We start from the raw sequence: 13,054 nt of genomic DNA, 5'->3' as shown, positions 1-13,054 counted from the left end.
ACAGTGAATATAAAACTGTTTTTTCCAAGAACAGCTAAAACATATAAGAGTTAAATTAGGAAATCATAAATACTTTACTTTTTATGTTATTTATGCTCTTTATTAACAGCAACTAAGATGATGGGGCTAAGAGTAATTCAATGAAGGAAAAAGTGTGTTCTACTTTCTTATGACATCTGTAAAACTCATCAGCTGTTAAAGCTTTCTATTCACTGCAGAACCCTCTACTATCTATAGCCATACAAATATGAAGCAATTAGGAAGAAATAGAATCAATTATACAGCTCTGTACTTTGCATTTACTACTCATCAAACCACTTGAAACCTTTTTTCTTTTTTTAAAAAAGAAGCACATTTTCAATCACTGAATTATAAATATGTAAGGCATTTCTTTTGATTCACCTGTTTCCTAGTCAAATTGATGTCATACAAAAAGGAGATATTCTATGTTTTCATTTTCTATACTAATTTCCTCTTTACGTTTTGATTTTAAATTTTTAGTATACTTGAAAATTAACCTGAAGAAAATTTGAAAAGACTGGAACTTCACCAAGTAAACAAATGGGAATGAACAAAACAAAGGTCTGTAGTGAATGAATGATACAGCGGTTATGCTGAGTATTTTTATTGTCTCTGTCTGATACAACAAGAAAAAGGGGGCATTCAGGGATACTGAAAGGCAGCAAAATTCCAAACTGAGACATGGAAATATTTTTCTAAACTATGCGTGCAAGATGTTGCCGAGCCCAAAACTATAGCAAAAGTTAAAATGAGACTGGATCATTGTATATATGGTAAAACTATCCATAGTTATATGAGTGAAGGTTTTAAAAAAAAAAAAATCTGGAAGAGATACAAAATTTAACATAATTATTTCAAAAAAAGCTCTATATTTTAGACATTGCACCTAGGACAAATTCCTTTCACTCTCCTTAGAGGGATCTAGGACTGCTGTCAGGCAGAAAGTTACACTAGATGAACTATAAGGCTTACCTGAAACATTCTTGCAAATGTTTCTATAAAATAGGAAATCAGTTTCCCCGATGTTCTGTTCAACAGCAATTATCTTAGTTGTAGCTTCAAATTAGAAACTCCATGGAAGTTATCTTAGTGTGGACTACATCATCTTAGTGTGAACTCAGATGAACATACAAAAAGATTTTATTCCATTACTGAATATGAATTCCACTGCTGAATATGAATCACTCTTAACATATATGCTTTGTTTTATGGAACAATATTCCACATCCCAGTCTTGCTCGGCAACAAGGAAGACTTTGCAATTCTCACTCTAAAAGCACAAATTTCCATCATTCATTCTAAGAGGTCAAGTAGAAAGAGAGGTTGGTGAACAACTTCATGTAGTCCAAACTGCTGAAGCATATCAGGATAAAAAACTTTTCTGACCAAACCAAGCCTAGAACATCTGTAGCCTGTGTAACAGTTTCTTAAGCTAATTCTTCTAGGCTGGGGACAGAAACCAGATCAGACATCTCTGATGGTCCATCAGAGGTAAAAGACTCACACTGAGTGATACTCTCTCTAAGCATTGTGTCACTGACTTTTCTGATCACAGATGACAAGGCTGGGTCTTATGACCTACAGGTTCATGATCTCACAAATTTTAAAACCTACTGTTCTTTTTTTTTTTTTTTTTACATATACAAAGGCCAGGCTTTGACATAACTTTTTTTTTTTTTTAATCTGATAATAGATTTTGTACATAGGCAAAAAAAATGCAGGAAAATACCTCCCTTTGTCAAATGTTTCTCATTCAAATTTTTCACAAAAAGAATTGTCTTGCACAATTTTTAGCAAACACTAATGCTGACACAGTCCTTGCAGTTATATCTCCAAAACTAACTACTCAGTGCCCTCCACTTCTAAAAGGTCTCGCGCTTTCATGTCAAGAGAAATCTGGTGATAACAAACAATCAGCCAAAAAACTTAATGTTATCCGTGGCACTGAAAATATTATCAGTATTGTTAGGAGAAAAGTATTAAAAAGAAAAGACCTATTGAGTCTTTTAGTCTTTATTTTCATTAGGCAATAATTTGAAAAAAAAGTGAGGATAGAGTTTTTCTTATTTACTGCTCATTGCCTTGTGTTTATGCTGTCTGTTGGTTAGGCACTGGAGAGAACTAGTAATAATGCCCAAATCAAATAATTTGAGATGTGAAAGTCTAGTAAAGGCAGATCTCAAGTGTATACCTTGGCTTCTGCAATATCCCACAGAAAGCTTACCAGAGTGCGACTATAGCTGGTAGGTATCTACTTCAATGAAAGGGCAAAATAAATGGATTAGAAAAAAAGCCATGTTATCCTTTCAAGCACAAAAATCACAGACATATTGAGCAATTAAAAAGCTGAAAAAATGAGGTGTCTTGGCAGACTTAACTTGAACAAATGAATTTACATTTGGGATTACACAACCACATTGTACGCTTTTGTGGAAACATACTAGTTAGCATAACAGCTGCCACATCACACAGGGTTTATGTTGTCAAGAGACCCTTCTAAAAGTAACTCAAATTAGCAATATGCCCAAGAACAATTGGGTGTATAAACTGACCCATTTTTCAGGTTTTTAAATGTATTTTGCAACAGTTTATGGCCTCATTTTCTTTGAATTAAAATTAATTGTTATTAAAAAGATGAAGAAGGTTAAAAGTTTTGGCTTTGGGATGAGGGCCAAAGGACACTGATGAATATATGAGATGATGTGAAACAGAACGAACTGCTACAGAAACAATTGGAAATAAGATCCAGTCTAAGGAGGCTAGTGAGAAGAAACTATTTGAGTTGGAGTGAAGAAAGATACGTGGATGCTTTGGAACAGGCTCTACTTCACAACATTGTTGATCACTGTAAGGAATTGATTTGATGACGTCTTTTTCTTTTCATGTATGTGTAATTTTTAGTGAGATTACCCTTGGCTGAAGAAACTGAAGAGTTCTAAGACACTTCATGACTGCACATTCCTGGCCATGTTAAGCTTTCTTAGGAGCAGGCACATTTTTATTGCCATCCATGTCTTCAATTTTGCCAAATTTCATTAAAGGAGAAGAAATTAAAGACTGATGGAAAATTCTTTAGTAATACAATGAATTCTGTCCCTATAACTAATAAAAAAACCTAATGAAAGGCCCCACAGGTTGCCATGTGTGTCAGATCATACCCTATGATATTGGTATTGCTTAAGATGATTGAACTAAAACTGGGGGTTAAGAGAGAGTTTTTGGCAATTTATTAGTATGTTCAAAAATTCATCTTCAGAACAGCCAAAATTGTTTAGGAGTTCTACCTAGATTGAGCAACTAGCTTTAGATGAGACAACACTGACAAACATTTCAGACATGTTGAAACAGTTGCTTACAATATGTTCAAAATCAAATGCTGTGAATTTTCTGAGACACTTAATTCCTGAACAGGTTTAATGACTTAAAGAAAAGATTTGGCTTTTCAGTCGTTGATTTTCTTCTCTGCTTTGTCTCCCCTTCTTTTATGACTCCAGTACTCTAATGGCCTAAACCATAACCAAATTCAAATGTCTCATCTACCTCTGGGGATCTAAAAATACAATGTCTGCTGCTTTCTCACAATTAAGCCTTCTGCAATAGGGCATATGTGGTTTTAAGGACGGTTATTATCCGTATTATTTGTCGATACTATTCCATCTTGAATGATCTACCTGAACAGTGACTGACTTCTTCAGTAAATGCATGTAAGGCAGGAAAAGTGTTCAAATCCACATCTAGAATGTAAATGTAAGTCTCAGTTATTTGGGGCAAGAATATTAGGAAATATTTGTGTGGTTTGAGCTATTTGTTTCCTTGTCTTTTTTCAATAGTGCCCAGAAACTGGAAGTTCATTTCTGATTTTATCTTCGGTTATGAAAACGTATTTCAGATTCTCTCATTCCAGTCTGGTCACCAAATCAAAACCTCAAGTCTTACCAAAAGTTTCACTGAAGTTATGAAATGATGACAAGACAGAGGCAATACCCTTTACAGATTTCTTTGCAACAGGTTGAGCATTGTGCCAGTAGACAGTAACTGAATTCCCCAAAAACTTGAGTTTGCAGAATAAGAAATAATCACTATATAAGACTGAAAAGTAGGCAGCAAAACTGTACAAGACGAGGAGACTGTAAGAAAACTGATTATATATAATCTCAAAGCACATGTATTTATGTGACACAGTTCTCTATGTTACCTCTTATCTATTTTTTTAAATACAAAAAACATTTCTCACTTCCTTACTTTTGTAGCTTTGGGCCTCAGCTTCTTTTGTTTGATATACAATCTGTATCATATTGTGTAGGACTGTAGATATTTTATTTAAATTTTTTACAGTTCTTTTAGCATTTCAGCACACAAGCCTCACTGATTATACTTCTGAGTATTAACCATTTTTTTTTATTATTTATATCTTCTGTGACTAATAATGCCTTTCTGGTCTGACCTAAGTACATTTTATTACACAAGCATGGAATTTCATTTACTCCTGAGAATCCTGATGACTCATTAACGAGGATATATCCTTAGGTCTCATTAATATAGTTCTTACTATAATTTGCAGACGATTAGATAAGTGTCTTTTTACTTCTCTGTCCTCCTTTACAGCACACGTAGTCTCACCATGTGCCTGGAATGACTATAGCAGATAGATATTTTAAATCATTTTTCCTTTCTTTGGATGCAGTCTTATTTATGTGCATCTTTTGTCCCTTTCATTTAAGGTTGGGCTGGGGTTTTTTTCTTTTTAATTGTACATGGCTGGTTTTAAAGTGGGAAATCATTTCTCACTGTGGTGCCTCTAACTACCTTAGAAGACTTTCTGTAATTCCTTTAATACTCAGAGAATCACAAACACTGCAGGATCAACTAAGGTTTTAACAGTACAGTGAGTCTACTTATAGGGATGGCTCAGAAACAATGCATTTTCTGTGCAGCAAATAAAAATATGCATACCACTCTACTATCCCTGATTTTGAGAGCTGTTTCTGATTACTGATTGAAAATTCCCTCTGTTCTTCATTAAAGTCTGAGATTCTTTTAAAATGCTTATTTACGGTGGCAGTCCTAAGGGGCAGGCTATGTATTTAACTGCCTACAGCTTCAAATCTCTTTCAACATGAGGCCAGCTCTGTGTTAGGTAACTTGTTGGGTGAGTGCTGCCACATTCCTGCTCTGCCTATGGGATAAAGTAGCCATGGTACAACATGGCTCATTTGTTTCTAGACTATCATTAGCATTAATGAGCTTTGCATGTATACATCAAGGAGAGGAAAGGAGAATCATAGCTTCTTATGCTGAATATTATGCTTTCAGGGGTCCTCTCTCTGGCTTAAGTTCATTCTTTTTGAGCCAAATCCTGCGTGCCTGTGAAAAGCTTGAGTAAACAGGCCATGTGTGGGGGATATGTGAAGGACTGAGAGATGGAAAACACTCCCTGCCCTGCCCAGACTCAAATGTATCACTCTGGCTTATGTGATGCAGCAGCAGTTCCCTCCTGGGGAGGGGGTATTTAATATTTTTTTTCTTGACCCTGTCCCTTTGTCAAACTCAGCCCTTTCTTGAAACCCCTACAAATCTTCTGTGAAGACATATGCCATCAAGTAGCATGAATGAGCAGTAGGGATCCCCCTTTGTGACCTTTCCTTTACATGACTCCCCCCTCCCCAGCTCTCTGAACCATTGTATTTAGGACCCTCTGCCCTCACAGGGAAGGATATGATTGTTTTGGAAGGAACAAGCAAAAAACAATACATAAAAAAGAGAGATTCACTCAGAAGGCTATCTAATATACAGTTAGGTGAAAATATAAACACCAGAGTGCAATACCTAAAATATTTTTTCATAGCATGACTTGCAAAAAACATGCAATTAGGAATAGAGCCCACATACGACATTCTGTCTTGCCAAGAACTCACTTTCTTGACCACACCACTTTTTGTTTATGCGTTCCTTTCATTGGCACTGAAAAACAGAATAAAAATGTTTTCCAGTATCATCCAGTATCAGAGGATGTCAGAGCACTGGAAGTGCTAATAAATAGAAAGCTCAGCTTCTGACTTCCAAATACTGACTAGTTCTCTGTTCAAAGGGTCATGCAGACACTGCTCAGACTCAAAACATGTACTCTTTCATGCAACATGCAAGTGCAGTATTTATATCTACATGCACTTCTGTATCTATATCAAGGCCTCTTTTTCTAAGTGTAATAATCTCAGCTGCTCTTATTTCTTTGTAAACATGTTAGGTGCATGGTAGGTGCAAACACCTGTAGGTACGCAAGTGCAGCATGGCAATAAAGACTGTATGGCATTTTTTCCTGTGAAATGCTAGTATAAGGGTTATCTTTTACCAATTAAACATGAAATACAAAGAAATTATTTTATCAGCCATAATGAGAATTACACAAGGGTGAAAATACCTTGCAATTTAAAGAAAGCTACTTACAATAAGCAATGAGACAGGTATTTGACTGAACTTCCCGAGGAACTGCATGTAGAAATAAATCAGACAGAGCAGGGGCAATAAATTGAGTAGCTAACAGGCATTGCTCACTTGTTGGAGGACACAATCATGGATAAATTCAAACATTTCTGCAGCATCTGGGTGCCCTCAACATGAACACTTCTACTGTAGTCTTATACCTTGGGTACCTGGAAGCTCTAGCAACGAAATGGAGGAAGGTTGGATCTATGAATGCTTCAGGACAGATTTTTGACTGAAAAGAAAAAATATTTTCCAACTCACTTGTACTTTAGGTTCTATAAATGTTTTCTGTTCTCATTTTAGTTTTCACCATAGAGCAGTTTTACTAAAACTGAGAGGCTGGTGATGAGTGCAGTAGCTATGAAAGAACTGACCATGGATGAGCCCAGATGTGGCTGCTTGTGACTAACTGGTGCAACCACACTAAGCAGTGAATTAACTTGTCAGGTGAACACATAGTCCATGCTTTAAGTTCACACACAGGCCATGCCCCTAATGATTATAGTAAGCTTCCAGTAGTCACCTAGAAAGGTGTGTCCCATTTTGCAGATGATTTTGCAATTGCCATTGCAGGACGTATCTGTTCACTTTGCAGTGATTTAGAAGGGGTGCATGAGAAACCAAGTTTAAAATTTCTGTTCAGTCTCATTTAGATTAAGCCCTTGCACACACATATCTAATAGGTCTAGTAAATGCTCTGTCCATCCAGTAACAGAATGGATTGCTTTCAATCTCTTCCACTGGAGAAATTCTGCTTATACTAATAATTAAGCATGCAGTGCATGAAGGATGTTGGCAAGAGTCTTATACATTTTTGTCCTAACAATCAAGCTACAGACTTGGTCAGAGCGTCTGCCATTTTCAAGTTTCTTCTGCAGGACATTTTCCAGTTTGTAGAAATAATTTGCTAAGCCAGAAAAAAGCTAGCTGCACAGCCCAAGACATTAGGGAACTCATAAGGGTTGATGGAAGAGCCGTGTTCAAGCTGTAATCTAAATATTACAGAATGAAAAATTAAGTCTACATTCCCAAGACCCTGTGTGAGTACCCACCTGTGGACCACTGGCTTCCTAGCTTTGAGCAGAAATTCAACCAGAGACCCAGAAAACCCTTCAGAACACAACAATAGTTGGATCAGGTACCTTTCTGCAAAAGCGACAACTGTGACAAGTCAGTGTATTCACTGAAAAAAGAAGCATGTTGACAAAAAATTCTTGATCACCCTAATTGGAAACCCTGGCCTGGGCTGCGAATCTCTCCTCTGGTATGCAATTATAATGGGTAGCACTCAACACAAAATCTAAACCAAAACTGGAAACACTCTGCGTCTTCTCAAATTCTGCTGCTTGAATTAAATTATTAGAGCCTGCTGTAAAACAATAATGATTTCTACTGTCAGAAACAATGTTTCAAACAGATGTGAACCACACAAAGCATATGTGAAAAACGTGTGATCCGCACACTAAGGTCACAGGAGCCATTTAGACGCCACATGTAAAATATGTGAAACACATGTGGAGGCATGATGCAAATTCACATTTAGTTTGTCCTTTGGCAAGTATCAAGATCATAGGCTAAAAGAACTAAATCTCTCTGAGGCAAACTTTGTGCCTGTGAAACTTTCAATCTTTATAAAAGATTAACTTTTTTAAGAAATTCCCGCAGGGCAGACTTCTTAACCCCTCAAATTATCCATTGCTAATGCTGCCTGATACGTCCTTAGTGATGGAATATTCTTGTTACCCTCTTTCTTAATACCTACCAAAGCAAAAGGTTAACAGCTTTCTGCTGTCTGCTGTTACACAGCTAATCCTCTGGTGGTAATTCCATTCTCACCCAGTGGGCTTGCCCTGCTTTATCTGAGCACGTGACGGCCTAACTCAGGGTGTTAGGCAGCAGAGAAATCTCGCTGAAGGTAGTCTGCGTTGCTACAAGTTACTCACAGATTATGTTTAGTTAATGATGATGATAATACTGAGGATTTGGCTCTGGGTGCCACTCGTCTCACCTAAATTCAGTCTTGAAAGTGTTAGTCCTAAGCCAGCTGTCTAGACCTTGCCATCAATCAAGAGAGAGGCCTTTCCAAATTCTGCTTACTGTGGGGTGCAATGAACTCCCTCTGGAGGAGCTTCATTGACTATGTAAGGGGACCAAACAGCTAACCGAGAGAAAAAGCTTAACTTCTAGGTGGCCAAAGCAAGATGGCAAAAGCCATTGGATGTGTGCTGTGCATGGGTAGCCCCAGCCCATAAGCCAACACTGCCTGTCTCCTCCACAGAAGTGTACAGAGACCCAGGTTTTGTTTCAAAGCAGAGACCTCAGCAGTGGGCAAGTGTCCCCACTGCGCAGGATCTACTCGCAACATCTTCAAAGGGAGTTTCTGATGCAACCTGAGCTTGTGGTAGGGAGGGCCCTGCCAGTAGGCTCGGAGCAATCAGGCCCCAAGGAAATCAGTGTGCAGAGTAATGTTTGGCTTTTCATATTCATTTACCCTCCTCTTTGTCCCTAGAAATCCTGTGCTGTGGGAAACTGAAAGGTCTCCACCCTCCTCATCTTCTCAGCCACTTTTTCATCACCTCAGCTGCACCACATGTGAGCTTGACAGAGTCAGAATTCATGTAGCTGAGAAAAGTAGGCTCTGTCTTGAAACTCCTCTTTATGCAATGACCCCAGTGGAATGATTCATGACAATAAAGGGTTTTACATGGGAGAAAGTGTTACAGATTCTGGACCATTTCTTGCACTGCCATTTTTTAAATGAATCAAAAAGGTAACTATAACAGAAAAACGCTAAGGGGGTAATATATCTGTTCCTGTTCTAACTGAAGACAATGGCAAATTCCTCTTTAATTTCAGAACAAGAAAGATAAAACATTCAATGGAAAAATGTAACATATTAACCAAGTATTTAAATTTAAGGATAACATTGATTTCATATAGACTCACATGCACTCACTGCTATCTGTCTCTCTCAGTTGCATGTCTTATAATGCTATACTTTAGGAAAAAATTGTTTATGAAATATTCATGGCAAAACAAATAACGTCCATAAAAAATCAATTATGAAGTCAATTTGATTTTTATAATTTTTAATACACATGTCTGAGATGCAGAGAGAAAAAAATAACTAAGCCCTCAGCAGACCATTATAAGCTAGATAAGGATTTACAATACAAGGTACAGCACCCATAATGCTTGAAGGATGATGTCATGTCTTAATTATGTTAGCATTTAGTGGATATACATCAGCTCCACATCTTCAGATATTCAGAATTTACTGTGCCCTTTCTTTGACCCTGACTTTTTTTTTTTAGACAATTGAAGTAGGGAGAACATATTCAAAGCAGATTTTCTTCCAATATTCACGAAGAGACTTCAGACAACAGGGGTTCAAGTGAGCTCTGGTTTTAGGTATTTTTCCGTTTCTGCTGCTTGCTAAGAGTTTAAAATCACAAGGGGATGATGATTCTCAGCTCCCCTCAAGGGTCTGATCCCACACCATCAAAAGACACATTGTCATTGTTTTCTGTGGGTCTTGATGATACTCAACACATCAAAAATTGGAGGACTGAAAGCTGAAGCTTTTTTTGGTCCCAGATCGGTGGCAACCTGCTATGACTCTTCAGGACCATTTGCAGGTTAAACAATGTAGCACACACAGATTTGCAGGTTTGTTCTTTTCTAGAAAGAAACTTGTTCCTTCATTCCTGCATTATGCTGCAAATGTACATAATCACTTCCCAATATCCAACCACTACAAAACCAGTCTTTCCCTTGTAAAGAAGATATTTACACATTTAGTCACTACTGCCAGGCATAAAAAAAGGTGCGTTCTTTAAGATCATATTACTTTTTATTTATTTATTTATTAACAGGATTATTAGGAGAACAAACATAGGAAGGATCCTTGCAACAATCATCAATATTTAGTGCTAACTTGTATTTTTTAAGAGCTTGGCTAAAAGCCCATAGAATTAGTCAACTCTTGTATTCAAGGAAATTAATGAAGTTTGGACAAGGGGAAAATGTGTCTGAATGTCTTCCAGCAATTATATTTTTGGGGTTTTGTTTAATAGAGACAGTTTTTATTTCCAGAAGGGCTACAAAATGACATATATAAGGTGAAACTACAGTAATCCATTGTTCTAAGCCGCTTTTTCCAAAGCACTGTCACGACTTACCTATCAGTCACAGTCTCTGCCTTTGGATGCAATGGTAGTTTGTATACATACTCAGATTCACACCCAGTGTAGCTACAAAACCCATGCCTTTTAATTCCAGTGAGTCTTAGCATCCCCTCTCTCTGGATTAGCCCCGGAAGAGTTTTCCCACTGCAAATCTCCACTGCCTTCTACTGCAAGAATTTACACCCACCTTCCACAGAAGATAAAGGAAAACCTGGAGCAGGGGAAGGTTCTGCCTTCAAATATAGTGTATGCCATAAGATGGTGGAAGGTCAGAGGCTGTTTTCTTGGCAGACACTCTGACTCTCAGCATGCCCCCCTACTCCATTCACTTTCCATTAAGTTTTGCTGGGCAACAGCATATGCTTTAGATCCATGTCACCCATTCCATTAGGCAATAGTGCTGCATAGACATGGAAAAGGAAAATACACACATAAAACAAACTGGGGTGAAGAAGGGGAGGGAAAAAGAGGTTATATCCATCTTGCAATTCTTTCTTCTTTCTCTACAGACCCACCTCTAAGCTTGGATCTGAGAAGCGAGACTGCAAACAAATCAAACAAATGTGCTTCCACTTTCTTTTTTTCTTATTTTTTAACCACACTGTGGTCCAAATGCAATTTTAATAAGGGTACTTTCTGTATATTTCCAAATAGGTTTGTTTTGTATCCATAGAGAGGAGGAGGAAAAAAAAACCCTGAAAAAAAGACTCCAAAGTGATTAACTCTGTGATAATGAAGTCCAGTTTTCTATGAAGCACACGTCACGGAGTGAATTGCTGCTTGCTTTGATTTGTGCTTGAAATGTGAGACATACTGATTCCCAGATGGCTGTTTCATTGTGCAGAAAAGCAGAGAAACACATACATTTCAGTTAACTTGCATATCTTTTCATTTATTCATGTAATTGTGATATATATTCCATATTTCAGAATGAACCAGATGGTGAAGGGAAGGCTTACAGTGCAGCCACATTCCCATTCAATAACTTTGGCTGTATGTGGCAAACGCTTCACTGTGCCAGGTGTCAACATTTGGCCGCTAAAATTTTATTCTCTGGAACACACTGGGTGAAAGAATTCACAATCTCACATATTCCCTTCCTGATATGCATAGTAAATGCCCTGTCATGCTAATAAGAGTTGCAGGTACACATCAAGGGTGAAATGTGCACCCCCTAATATAAGCCACATCTGATGTTGCCATGATAAGATTTCACCATGACACATTTAAAAGCATTTCTAATAAATAAAGCTTTGCGTAGGGAAGACTGCGAGTTACATTTTCAGCAAAGTTCATGGGAATTCAGTCTGCACTCCTGTCTAACAATAACAGGAGTGGTGTGTGTAATTCCATCCACAGAGCCGGATTAACTAAAAGGATTTATTTTCAGGCAGTGAAACTGCTAAATTCTGGTACCAGCAGCAGGACTGTCTGCCAGTATCCTGTAAGCATTTATTTCCCTAAGGCCCATACCATATGACATGTTTGGATGATGTTTAAACCTTCCCCTTGTGTATGTTCATCTTGTGTATTTTTATTGTTCTTTTAATTATCTGCACATATATATTAATTCCAGAAAGTACAAACAGGCTCCACTGTCATTTCTCCACCACACTTTATATTATAACATCACTCATGAATGCTAGTTACAAGTTTCCAGGCAGACGTGCGGTTGATCTAAATTTGTGGGACAACAACATTCAGATATCTGCTTCCAATTTGGGTGCATGTTTCTCCCTGTTATTTTCTTTTTATGGTAGTATTAATTGTTACCAGAAGTCTGTATGAAATGACTGAGGAACCAAATGCTGGAATGCAGCGGATCAGAAATGGTTGTTTCGCTTGCTGTTAAGTGAAATACGTTCAGTTAGTTTATTAGCTAACTTGAGCATTCCCATGAACGACTAGAAATTTCAGTTTTGGACATGGAAGAAAAGTCATCAGGCATCTTGACTGACTGGCAAATTCAGATGCCTGATGACTATGTATTCACTTAAATTGCTTGGAACTACATATAAATATATAATTTCCAGAAGTACAGCCTCTGGAGAACTGTATATTTTTGAATCACTGTGCCCAGATTACTAGGGACTAAACATTGTATTAACAGAAAGAATAAGCGGCTTTCTCCACTTGGCTGGATATCAAAATGGAACTGTTCCATAAGTGGCATGAACCAGTACCCACTGAAGACGGTAAGAGTCTTTCCACAGAGTTCAATGGGCACTGGTTTAGGTACTAATTGCTGTATTACAACACCAAAGGGATGAGTTATTCCAAGTGCTCATTACCCAGTACTACCCGATTCTGTCTGCAGAATCAGTGGAGAAAGTCAGGTCTACACTCATCTGCCTGAGAGGCAA

The sequence above is a fragment of the Falco rusticolus genome, chromosome 3, assembly GCF_015220075.1.
Source record: "Falco rusticolus isolate bFalRus1 chromosome 3, bFalRus1.pri, whole genome shotgun sequence".
NCBI classification, from domain to species: Eukaryota; Metazoa; Chordata; class Aves; order Falconiformes; family Falconidae; genus Falco; species Falco rusticolus.
The sequence above is the reverse complement of the archived record's forward strand: the minus strand, read 5'-3'. Positions refer to the sequence as shown.